General features: G+C 32.2%; 1 non-coding gene across 1 annotated transcript; it reads left to right on the plus strand.

Moving 5' to 3' along the window:
* The first annotated feature begins 1,315 nt into the window (after nt 1-1,315).
* Nucleotides 1,316-1,422, plus strand: LOC112101638. The gene has a single exon (XR_002907661.1). It is a non-coding gene; the product is annotated as a small nucleolar RNA R71 (small nucleolar RNA).
* The last annotated feature ends 9,997 nt before the right edge of the window (nt 1,423-11,419 follow it).

An 11,419-nucleotide genomic window follows, 5' to 3' on the forward strand; every position in this document is an offset into this window, starting at 1 on the left:
CCTATAAAGCATGGGATTGTAAAGCTTCTTAGATCCTTTGGCTTCTGAGGAATTTTGTTCTGAAGCATATAGCTGCATTCTTGTGTTAGAGTAATTACTTCAAACTCTTCAAGTCCTTTTTTCCTTGCTAAAATGTCCTTCAAGAACTTCATAATATTCGGTATTTGTTCTAGAGCTTCCACAAAAGGAATATTAATATATAGCTACTTTAGCACTTCTAAGAATTTGCTGAATTGCTTGTCTTGCTTTTACTTCTAGAATTTTTGTGGAAAAGGTGGTGGGTTCCTAAACTGTTGTGCTGTAGTAGACTATAAAGATTGCTTCTCTTTTTCCACGTTCTGAGTTGATGTGAGTGGTGCTGCAACATCTTTATTAACAGGTGCTGGATCGTCATTTTTTGAAGATGCTGTAGCTTGGTTGTTTACAACAGTGGGCAGGAAAAGTGGAAGGTTATGGCTCCTCTTCAACTTGAATTTCTTCTTGGTTTAAAAAGGGTTCAACTATCTTTTTTGGTATACCAACATGAATATGAACATCTTTTTTCCAGATATTAAATTAATCATTATGCAATGCTCTTTTCCTCCCCTTCTTGGATCTTCTGTGTTGCTGTGTAAACTTCCCTAAGGCCTATTACTTAGTACTGTAATAAACTGTCCAATCTGGTTCTCTAGGATTCTTAAGGATACAACCTGACTTTGGACAACTGCTTTATTTTTCACAATAGACTTCTTAATCAAAGTTTAAGAGAATTGAGTAGATCATTACTGGTTTTTCTTTGCCTTTGATTTTGCTAGTGAAATTTAGGTGGTTGAGCAGGCTTGTTTTGTCTTTTGGATGCTATAGCATGTTGATTCTAATTACTCCATGAGAAGTTTGGGTGTTGTCTCCATCCAGAGTTATAAGTGTTTGAGTAAAGATTGTTCTAGTTATATCTGTTAAAGTTGCCCACATAGTTGACCGAAGCTGAATTTCCAAGACAATTATCAAATAGATGTCCTTCTCCACAATAAACACAATATACCTCAACAATTCAATTGACAGTTGCTGGAGTAGTGCCTTCACCATATTTTTTAATGGGGTAACTTGGGCTGATAAAGCTGTCAAGGCGTCTATATTATGGATTCCTACTATTCCTTTTACTATAACTTGTCTGGCAGATGGTCACTGATAGTTGTTATTAGCTATTCTCTCTAAAATTTCATAAACTTCATTATAAGACTTAAATAACAAGACTCCATTTGCTAAAGCATCCACCATCAATCTAGTGCTTGAATTAAAACTATTATAGAAAGTTTCTAACTGTATACAACAAGAAATACCACGATGAGGACACCTCTGAAATAACTCTTTAAAATTTTTCCATACATCACATAAGCTTTGATCTTCAAGTTGATGGATGGATGTGATCTCATTCCTCAAATTTGCATTCTTGGTCGGTGGGAAGTACTTCATTAAAAATTTTGTTAGTCAAATCATTTCATGTAGTAATGGAGTCAGGTGGTAGAGAGTTCAACCATGCTCTTGCTCGACCCCTCAGGGAAATGGGAAAAGTCTAAGTCTCAATGCTTCATGTGATGCTCCAACTATCTTGAAAGCATCACTTACTTCCAGAAACAGCTTAAGGTGCAGATAAGGATTTTATGATGGCAGTCCATTAAATTGCCACACTGTTTGAAGCATCCGAAATATCACTGGTTTGAGCTCAAAATAATTAGCTTGCACTTCAGGTTTAACTATTCCAGGGTTTATGACTTGAGGAGTCAACATTGCATAATCTCAAATGGCTTTGTCTTTATCATCTACCATGTAGATAATATTGTTGTTCCTTGGTTGCCCATGAATAATCTGCCCATTATGACCTTCTTGACCTCCTTGTGCATTAATCAGTTCTATCACTCCACAAGGTTTCAAATTCCCAATGTCTTGCAAATCATTCATTTCTACACTAGCTTTTAAATTTCTATACTCTTTCGTCAATCTCCTTGTAGTTCTTTCAATTTCTGGATAAAACTGGAATTCAACAGTTTTGTATTTGCACATGCAAGGGTTGTTAGAGCACTTCATCAACAAAGTAAATAAATTAAAATAAAACTAAAAATTAGCACCAACGAAAATTGATTTCACAAATCACAATAAACAATCAATTGCCGGCAACGGCACTAAAAACTTGTTAGGTGTTTTCTAGTACTATAGATGTCAATGTGCAAGTGTACACAACAAGTAATATATTGATGAGTATTCAGATCATCTCCATAAGGATTGATGTTACCGGATTTGCTACAACAATCTTAACAGTGCAATTTCTAAATTAAAAAAAATAATTGATGAAATAAATGAATTAACTAAAGAACAATAATGCAAATAACAAAATGCAATAAGGAAAATTCTCAAGCCAAACACAAGGATGTAACCAATGGGAAAGGAGTAGTTGAGCGATTATACACACGTAATGGTATTGACTATTTTTCCAATTAAGATTCTGTTGTTACAACATCTGCTGCAGCATTGGACAGAATCCTTCATGCATTCTCAGCTGTCACCTGTTGGATATTTTACTTGTAAATGCAACCTAACAGTGACTAATTATTACGCTAACATTAGATATAGCATTATACGTTTTAGGTTCTAATTACCCTACAAGGTGAATTTATATGTCCAGTTCTTCACTAATTTTAGATCAAATATTTCCTTATTCAAATTAAGATTAACTCAACATGGGAAACCAAGTCTTGCCTTAACTTATTTCACTAAGTCAGGCATTTTTGAACATCTTTTTTAACTAGTATCCACTAAATGGGTGGTCAGTCGAAATAGAAAATTGCAATAAGTAAAAGCAAGACAAAACACTGCAGCAGATTCTGCACAACACACATATCAGTCAAATAACTAACAAGATTGTTTATCACTCAACCACAACAAATTTTAGTTCAAGATTTGCGATAAAACAGTAAATAGAATCTGTTTAGCCATAAAATACATTCCCATAAAGAAATACCAATAAGAAAACAATATGAGGAAGTGATCTCTACTTGTTTTCCATCCCTAAAACTTTAGCATTTTGGTTCCCTACAATCATGTACGTAATTAGAGCACAAACCAATCTAAAACAAAATTAATTTATTAAAAATAAACTAAAATAGATGCTCATTGCAAAATGTAACTAGAAATGCAATAAAAACACATCATTTACTCTCTAAGTAATATTGCTTTAAGTCTAAAAATGCTATGATAACTCTCATTTCATAGAGTTATCACTAACACAAATATCAAGTCTCTCTAATCTCCGTTTGGAGATATGACCTAATCACTTATACTATAACACAGCCGAATTCTCATCGGTCAAATTTCTCTGTATACCTCGTATACTTAATTGGAGGGATTCATTAAATGAAGCAATCATATTTATTAAATGAAGCAATCATATCAATCAAATAAATATTATCATAACCTGATAAAGTCATGTACTTTATTGGTTTGTTTCCCTTTAAAATAGTTAACAAAAATAGCAAAATCTGTAAAATCTAAGAGGTCGAGAATTCTCATTTTGATATAGTTAACACTATATCAAAATCTTGATATAGTTAACACAAATATCAAGTCTCTTTAATCTCTATTTGGAGATATGAGCTAATCTCTTATACTATAACGCAACAGAGTTCTCATTGGTTAGTTGTCTCTTTATACCTCGTGTACTTAATTGTAGGGATTCATTAAATGAAGCAATCATGTCAATCAAATAAAGGTTATCATAACCTGATAAAGAACTAGAACCAACTAATTTTGAATCATGAAGCAAATTAAATTTTCCATTCCCTAATAAACAAAACCAAAGTTGTATAAAGCAGAAATGGAAATCAAATTTCGTTTAAAAGACAGAACAATAAATGTTTCATCAACATCCAAATAAAATGCAGTCTTTAATAAAAATCTAAGTTTTCCAATTACTTCAACTTCAAGCTTCTTACCATCGTCCACATAGATGTATCTTTCACCATCATTGGGCTTTCGGCAATTTAGGCAATTCTGCATAGATAACTAATGTGAGTGGTTACATCAGAATCTATCCACCACATGTGTGTTGGTATTAAAGTTAAATTAATCTCAGAATAAACCAAATCATACCCTTCAGCCTCGTAAAAGAAAAAACGAGTACCTTTCGAATCATTCGATTTCTTTTGTTGTTTCCTTCGAGGTGCTGTATCTGCAGCTTCCTTATCATTTTTCTTTTTCTTACCCTTGTCTTTGCCCTTACACCTTACTGAAATTAGATTTGTCAAGAGCGTATCACTTTCAGCCTTTTTGTTCTTGACAAACCTCTGTTCAATTTCTGCAAGAAATTCCTTAGTCGTAGATACCTTTTCAGACATAGAGCCCCTAAATGCTTCCGAAATGACCCTTTTCATGATCATCATACACATGCGATTGGATTTTTTCCACCTTTCCATATCCATTTTGCCATCAAGGGTACTTGCATCTGTAAGAGGTGGGGGAGAATCAACTTTTAACGTAAGGTCGAGATCTAGGACTGTGAGAACTATTCTTACCATGACTTGAAGTTAGAGCCATTTAGCATGAATAGAGTTGATGTTGGCAATAATATTAGTAGGAGTCATAACTGAATAGAGAACATATAAGTCTTAAAACAAAAAATAAATTTAAAAAAGGAAACCCTATCTTAAGATATCGGACATTCCATTAATATTTTATCTTTGGACAAAATATTAATTTGTAAGTAACATCTTGGTGTAGTAACAAAAAATTGATAATAAGAACATGTCAAATAAGAAACCTTCCTTTGAGCCGATTTATTATTCACATGCAAAACCGAATAATCATCACGTGTTTATTACCACAGGTGTACATGCAACTCTGTTAAATATGGACCTTCCTTTGGGCCGATTGATGTCCACATAAATTACATACACGTTGTCATTTATATGCCAAAACAAATTAATTTCCACAAGAGAGGTCACTTTGGTGACATATTGGTTCAATTAATTCATCTCAATATATATATAAGCATACTAATATTTCAATTTAAAATTGTATCAAAATTACCTTAAACATACGAAAAATAAAAGATTTGGGTCAAAGTTCAGTGAATGAACGGTCAACTATTGATCGGTCATTCGTTGACCGAGTCAGGCTGGACTAGGTCAACTCGAATATTAAAATTGAATATTTAAAATTGATTTTTTTAATTTTTAATTAATCAAAAAAATTAATTAAAAAAACCACAAACTTGTTCTCAAACTCAATAATATCATAATTATTAGATTTAAAAAGCCCAAAAACTTAATCAGTAATTGAAAATAAATTTGATTCTCTATAATTCAACATGAAGAGGCTTTGATACCACTTGTTACAACAATAAATATTTGGTAAAAACCATCACCTATAATCTAGGAACATTAATGTTGTATCACAAGAATCAATAGTAAAATATGCGGAAGCGTACCTAAATTCATAATGCAATTGCTTTCTAGAGTCGTGTGATTTGTCTTCCAAATCAACACGTTCTCATAGAGAATGCTTTAAATTTCTCTGTATTCTCTCTGATAATGGAATGTCAGTAGAGAATAAAATGACACTTGTGACCTGGGGACCATAAACACTTATATAGACAACTTTTCTTATTGTCTTTAGATATTCCTATTTTAGCCCATCACATAAATAGAAATTATCCTTAAGTCTGTACACATTAAAGGGCTATACCTTATTAGATACATTAAAGTCCAAATTACTGAATGCCTTAATGGACCACTTTTAGTTAGGCTTAACCTTATATGACAGTCCGTAACACATAATTATTCACATATAAGCTAAATTTTAGATTAAGAATTAAAAAATGCTGGATTAAGAAATCCCACACAAATGTCATGTGAAATAGCATTTTTCATAATATAATTGTCAAATAAAAGACTTGGAAGCGGAGTGGCTGAAACATTTTTCTATTATGAAGGTTAATATGCTGCAAGAATCTAGGATGGTAAGAATGATATTTGGATGATTGTCAGACGAAAATCTAGACAAGCTTAAAGCAAGAATGATATTTTGTTTTATTGAGAAAGCTTGTTTTCAATTGATTTCGATAAGGATGCTGGAATAATGAAAATCCCTACATTGACAATAGATGATGACACCGAATCCTTTTTCCGAAACATCTCTGTTTATGAGAAGTTTTTCTCAATTGGTGCGAATGGTCGTTTCATCAATTATTTGAAATTCATGAACTGTCTCATCAATACTGCAAAGGATGTGGAATTGCTTTGTGAGAACAAAATTCTTCATAATTGTTTAGGTGATGAAGAAGTGGTTGCCAATATGTTCAATAGGCTGAGAGACTCTATCGCGCTGCCACCTAACTTTTACGGAGACATATTCCACAATGTGAATGAGTACTGGGATAGGCCTCGGAACAGATGGATGACCAACCTCGGGCAAAACTATTTCAACGGCTGCACATTTTCCGCTTATACTTACCCTGCTGACACAAAACTTGTTTTCAGTTCTAGCTTATCTCCAGTAGTCATCATCATAATGGCCTCATAACTTGCTTATTAAGTAGCATCTCTGTCATATCACTGATATGATCATGTCACTGTGACTTTCATGTATTGCACCGCATCAACTCCCTTTTCTAGATGTTGAATTGCTTTACCCCTTTATAAATATCCAATTTCATTTTATCTGTATATTTTGCCGAAATTTGTCAAGAGAAGAAAGTAAGCCAATGTTGTAAGGGCTTATTTTTAATTATGTTATTAGAGCCAAAACTTAGGCTCTACGTTACTTTTCACGTTAGAATGATTAGACAAAAGGATTGGCCTACATGCGACATCAGCTTAGAGTAGTTCTTGTATTTAGTTTTATTAAGAGCTTGGAGTTCAGTTAATTTCAAGAAGAGTTTGTTTTGAAGTCCCTTGAGCGACTAAGTGCGTAGGCAGAGGATTCAGCTCTCTCATCAACGATCCCCACTTTGTTAGAGAATGTGCATCAATCATCAATTGTGGGGAAGTTAAGAAATATCAGGGCCTTGTTCTCTCAAGTCTTGCACCCGGCGGCATCAATTTTTTTTTCCCTGTGGTCACAAAAGATTATGATGATGCTGGGGATTGCATAAAACTACTAGTTAATTAAAACCCTGATATTTCCAGGGAATTTTAACTCTCATACTGTCAGAAACTTCATTGGGTATTTGTAATATATTTGCTTCATTGTTGCTTTGCAGGTGGTGCGGGCGGTGCCGGGGTACGGTCTATGTAGTAAGTAAATCATGGATCAAAGTACATGCTCGCAATTCCGCATTTGATAGTGCATATATATGTCATTATAATGAAAATTACAGTTACTTGTACTACATGCTCGCAATTCCGCATTTGATAGTGCATATATATGTCATTATAATGAAAATTACAGTTACTTGTACCTTTTTGGAACACTAAGAATAGAAAATCGATCAGAGATTTCAACTTGTTGAGAGTCTAGTTTCTCCAGACGGTGGCTACCATTGTAAATTTGTAATGAATATATGTTCTTGTTCACCCGATTTGTTCATGCACATTTTGGTTCTGTTTGGGAGAGGTGATTTGTCTATTGCTACAAAATCAACCTTTTGATGAATGTGATGATACAAACTCGTTGATAACATCAAATGCGTTCTTGTTCACTAATTTGTTCTTGGCTTTTGAAAGGCAAGAAGTACAATAGAGTTTAATTGAAGTCAAATTCAATAATCATCTCCTTTATATCACTAATATACCATGTCAGTGTGACTTAATTTCATGTGTATTTCCCTCACAACTTGTTGATATAGAAAAAAAATATCGCTACTGAATTATCCTATTTTATTTTTTCTACCTATTCTGCTGAAGTTGATCCAATCGATTAATAGATGTTAAAGGGTTTGTTTGTAATCTTGGTACGTGAGTAAGCCAACTTGGCTACACCACGTTTTCACATGGGGATGATCAGGTAGAAAGATTGGCCTATTGTGAGTGTTATAAAATTAAATCTATACTGGCTCAGATTCGTTCTGCAATTAAGTATACGAGTTATCTTAACTTTGCACACGAGTAATGACGAATTTACTATTTTTTTACAAGTATCATTATTCTATAAAAAATAGACAGCACTGTTGAAACCGGGGAGGTAGATAGTGGGCTTGAATGGTTAAATATAAAGTATTTGATCATTAAGAGAGTCTGGCAAAAGCTTTAAAACGTTGTAGGCATGGGTAAGAAATTATAAATTGTGCGTACAATCGTTAGATAACGTCTCGGTGCCAAGGGATGTAGAAACTACAGGCCCCCATGTATTTAATTGTAGAACATGAAGTCCAAAAGATATATTCAATTAGTAAAATCGATAATACATATCCAGAGGAAATTCAAAACACTTAAGATAAGTTAAAGTTGACTTTAGTTAAAACGATACCTTCTTTTTGCTCTTTTTTGTGTTTTTTTAGGTAGAAAAGTCGAAAAATCTAAACTAATCTTTTAACCCCCTACCTTCTTCAGATTTCGAAGAGAGTGGCAAACCAAACGAAGTTATTTGAAAATCACTCGGTTTGCCTCTAATAAAAAAGAAATAATAATATTAAAATTATGGTTTTACATAATATTTAAATTTTACTTTAATAAAATAAAATATGTCTATCAAACTTCAAAATATGAAAATATTTTTCTAAATATTGAAATTATCTTTATATATATAATTACATTTATTTTAATACTATATTTCTTTTTAATTATAAAACATTGGAATTAATTTCTTTGGGTTAATAGAGCTAAGGGTATTATGGTCTAAAGGGCGTTTGGAGTCCGTTGTTAAAAACTTGGGGGTTTTTGTGATCATTTCCCATAATCTTGGAGGTATAGGTGTCATTTTTCCTTCATAAATTATATTTATTTTAATATTTTATTTAATATTTTTTATCTTAGTATTGTATTTGTATTTGTCATAAAAAGTTTTGACAATAATTAAAAGGAATAATCGTAAGAAAAGGGTTTGTTTGATCATTTATGGAATCAAAAGGGTCTATGTGACCATTTAAGGAAATACTAGGAGTGTAGTGAATTTTTCCATTTTTAACGTTATCTTCTAAGGATAAATTTTCTCTTATTCTAAATAAAATAAAAATCATAAACTTAAAAATATAGGGTGGGGCTATCTGAACCCACCATTTTTCTCTCTACACTCTCTTTTTAATTGGAAACTTTATTATCAAAATAATTTTTGATAAAATTATTTAATTATCCATTTTTGCTCTTCTCCCTTCTCAATTCCTCAATTCTCATCAAGTCCTTCAAATATTTTCTTTTTAATGCAAATAATTGGTTTCGTTAGAGACTATTATAAATTAAGAGGAAAAGAACCCATCATTAAAAAATGAGCATCAACCAGAAAATGAAATAAGGGATACATTCCATTCTTTTAATGGTATGCATTCTATTTATATTTAGTTGAAAGTATAACCAGCTCCTTACCTGAAGGTAGATGAAGAGGAATAATTGTTACCAGTGAAAGTCAATGAATATCAATAAATTAATTTTTACCAACTACAAAAGCTAATGAATATCAAGAAAAAATTTCTTATTTATAGGAACTATAAAATAAGTAATATGATCTACTAAGAAAAGAAAAAAATGAATCCAAAAGGAAGTAAAATTGATAGTTTAGTTTGTAAAGTATGAGAGTAGAGAGAGAATATACAATTGTGAGGTAGAGAGAGAAAGAGATTAGTGAAGGATACTTATGAGATTTTTAAATTCTACAATTTTGATAATAAATTTATTTTTTAAGTAAGTGTAGTGAGGAATTTAGTGGGTTTAAATAGCCCACCTTCAAACATATTGCTGCCATTTTTTTTCTTTATTCAAAAAGGTAACCAAATTGCTGCTAATAACCAAAACGGTATTTCATTTTCTTAAATTATACATTGACTTTAAGTCTTTAAAGGTGTAGATAAGTAATGTTTCCTTAAAAAAATGTAACATTTTAGTAAACACGCATGTTGTATAATATCAATATTTAATATTATTTAGATATATTAAAGAGTGCAATTTATATAAAATGGGTGTACAATTTTCTGTAAATCATGTTAAATATGTACTATGAGACTCAATGGATTGTTTGCTATTAGGTAATATGATTACTGATTATTAAATGAGTCATGTGGTGTCACCTAGTTATTTTTGTGTTAGATATGAGTTTCTATAATTTAACGTTATTTTTTGTATCATATTTGTGTTAGACATGAGTCAGATTTATGTCCATCTAAGTTTGATATGACAGGAAGCTACCAGGTAATAGCCAGTTTTAAATATGTAGTATAAGAGTTAATGGATTGTGTAGTGTTAGGTAATATGATTAATGATTATTAAATGAGCCATGTGGTGTCACCTATTTATTTTTTGTGTTAGATATGAGTTTCTATAATTTAACGTTATTTTTTGTATCATATTTGTATCATACATGAGTCGGATTTATGTCAATCTAAGTTTGATATGACAGGAAGCTACCCGACAATAGCCAATTTTAAAGGGAAATTTACAAAAATGACCATAAAAATTTTGCGTTTTTCAACTTTAACCCCCCAAAGTTTTTTCTATCATAACTAGCCAAATACCCTATATTTGGACTACATTACCCTCGTCACTTTCATCAAATTTACAAAGGCATGCCACTTGTTCAATTCCAGCAAAAGTAAATACAGATTTTCCTCAACAACTTAACAAACATTCATCACTCTCAACAAACTTCATCATTCTCGATAAATCAATTGCATAATCGAATATATAATTATCAATGTGAGAGCTTCTTAAAATTAGTTTATGCTCTTATACAATGTAAACCTTTAATCTATTAATTTTATCAACTAAATTCGAAATTAAAGTGGGTTTTGTTGTAAATATTGTTATTTTTCATTTATAAAACAATGTGATTTGTTAAAGTACTTAGTTTGAGTTGAAAAATGAAGAAAAACCATTGAAAACACAGAAAAATCAGACAAAAAATGAAGTTCAGAACAAGTGAGACATGCAAGTGGGACAGGTGCATGTCTCACATAAACGCACTGCATTTATGTGCGACAGGCACCTGTCCCACTGCCTGTCGCACATAAACTCACGAATTTTATGGAGTACATGATTTTGAATTTGATTTGTCTCGTCGTAAGCTTCGAAACGATATATTATACGCCTAAAACGGACATATATAGCTCAAGTTATGGCTTTCGAAACATAAATGAAATTTGGTGAGACAGGCAAGTGGGATAGGTGCTGCGTTTATGTGCGACAGGCACCTGTCCCACTGCCTGCCGCACATAAACCCACGGATTTTATAGAGTACATGATTTTGGATTTGATTTGTCTCGTCGTAAGCTTCGAAACGGTATATTATACGCCTAAAGCGGACA

Source organism: Citrus clementina, unplaced genomic scaffold, assembly GCF_000493195.1.
Source record: "Citrus clementina cultivar Clemenules unplaced genomic scaffold, Citrus_clementina_v1.0 scaffold_9, whole genome shotgun sequence".
In the NCBI taxonomy this organism is placed as follows: domain Eukaryota; kingdom Viridiplantae; phylum Streptophyta; class Magnoliopsida; order Sapindales; family Rutaceae; genus Citrus; species Citrus x clementina.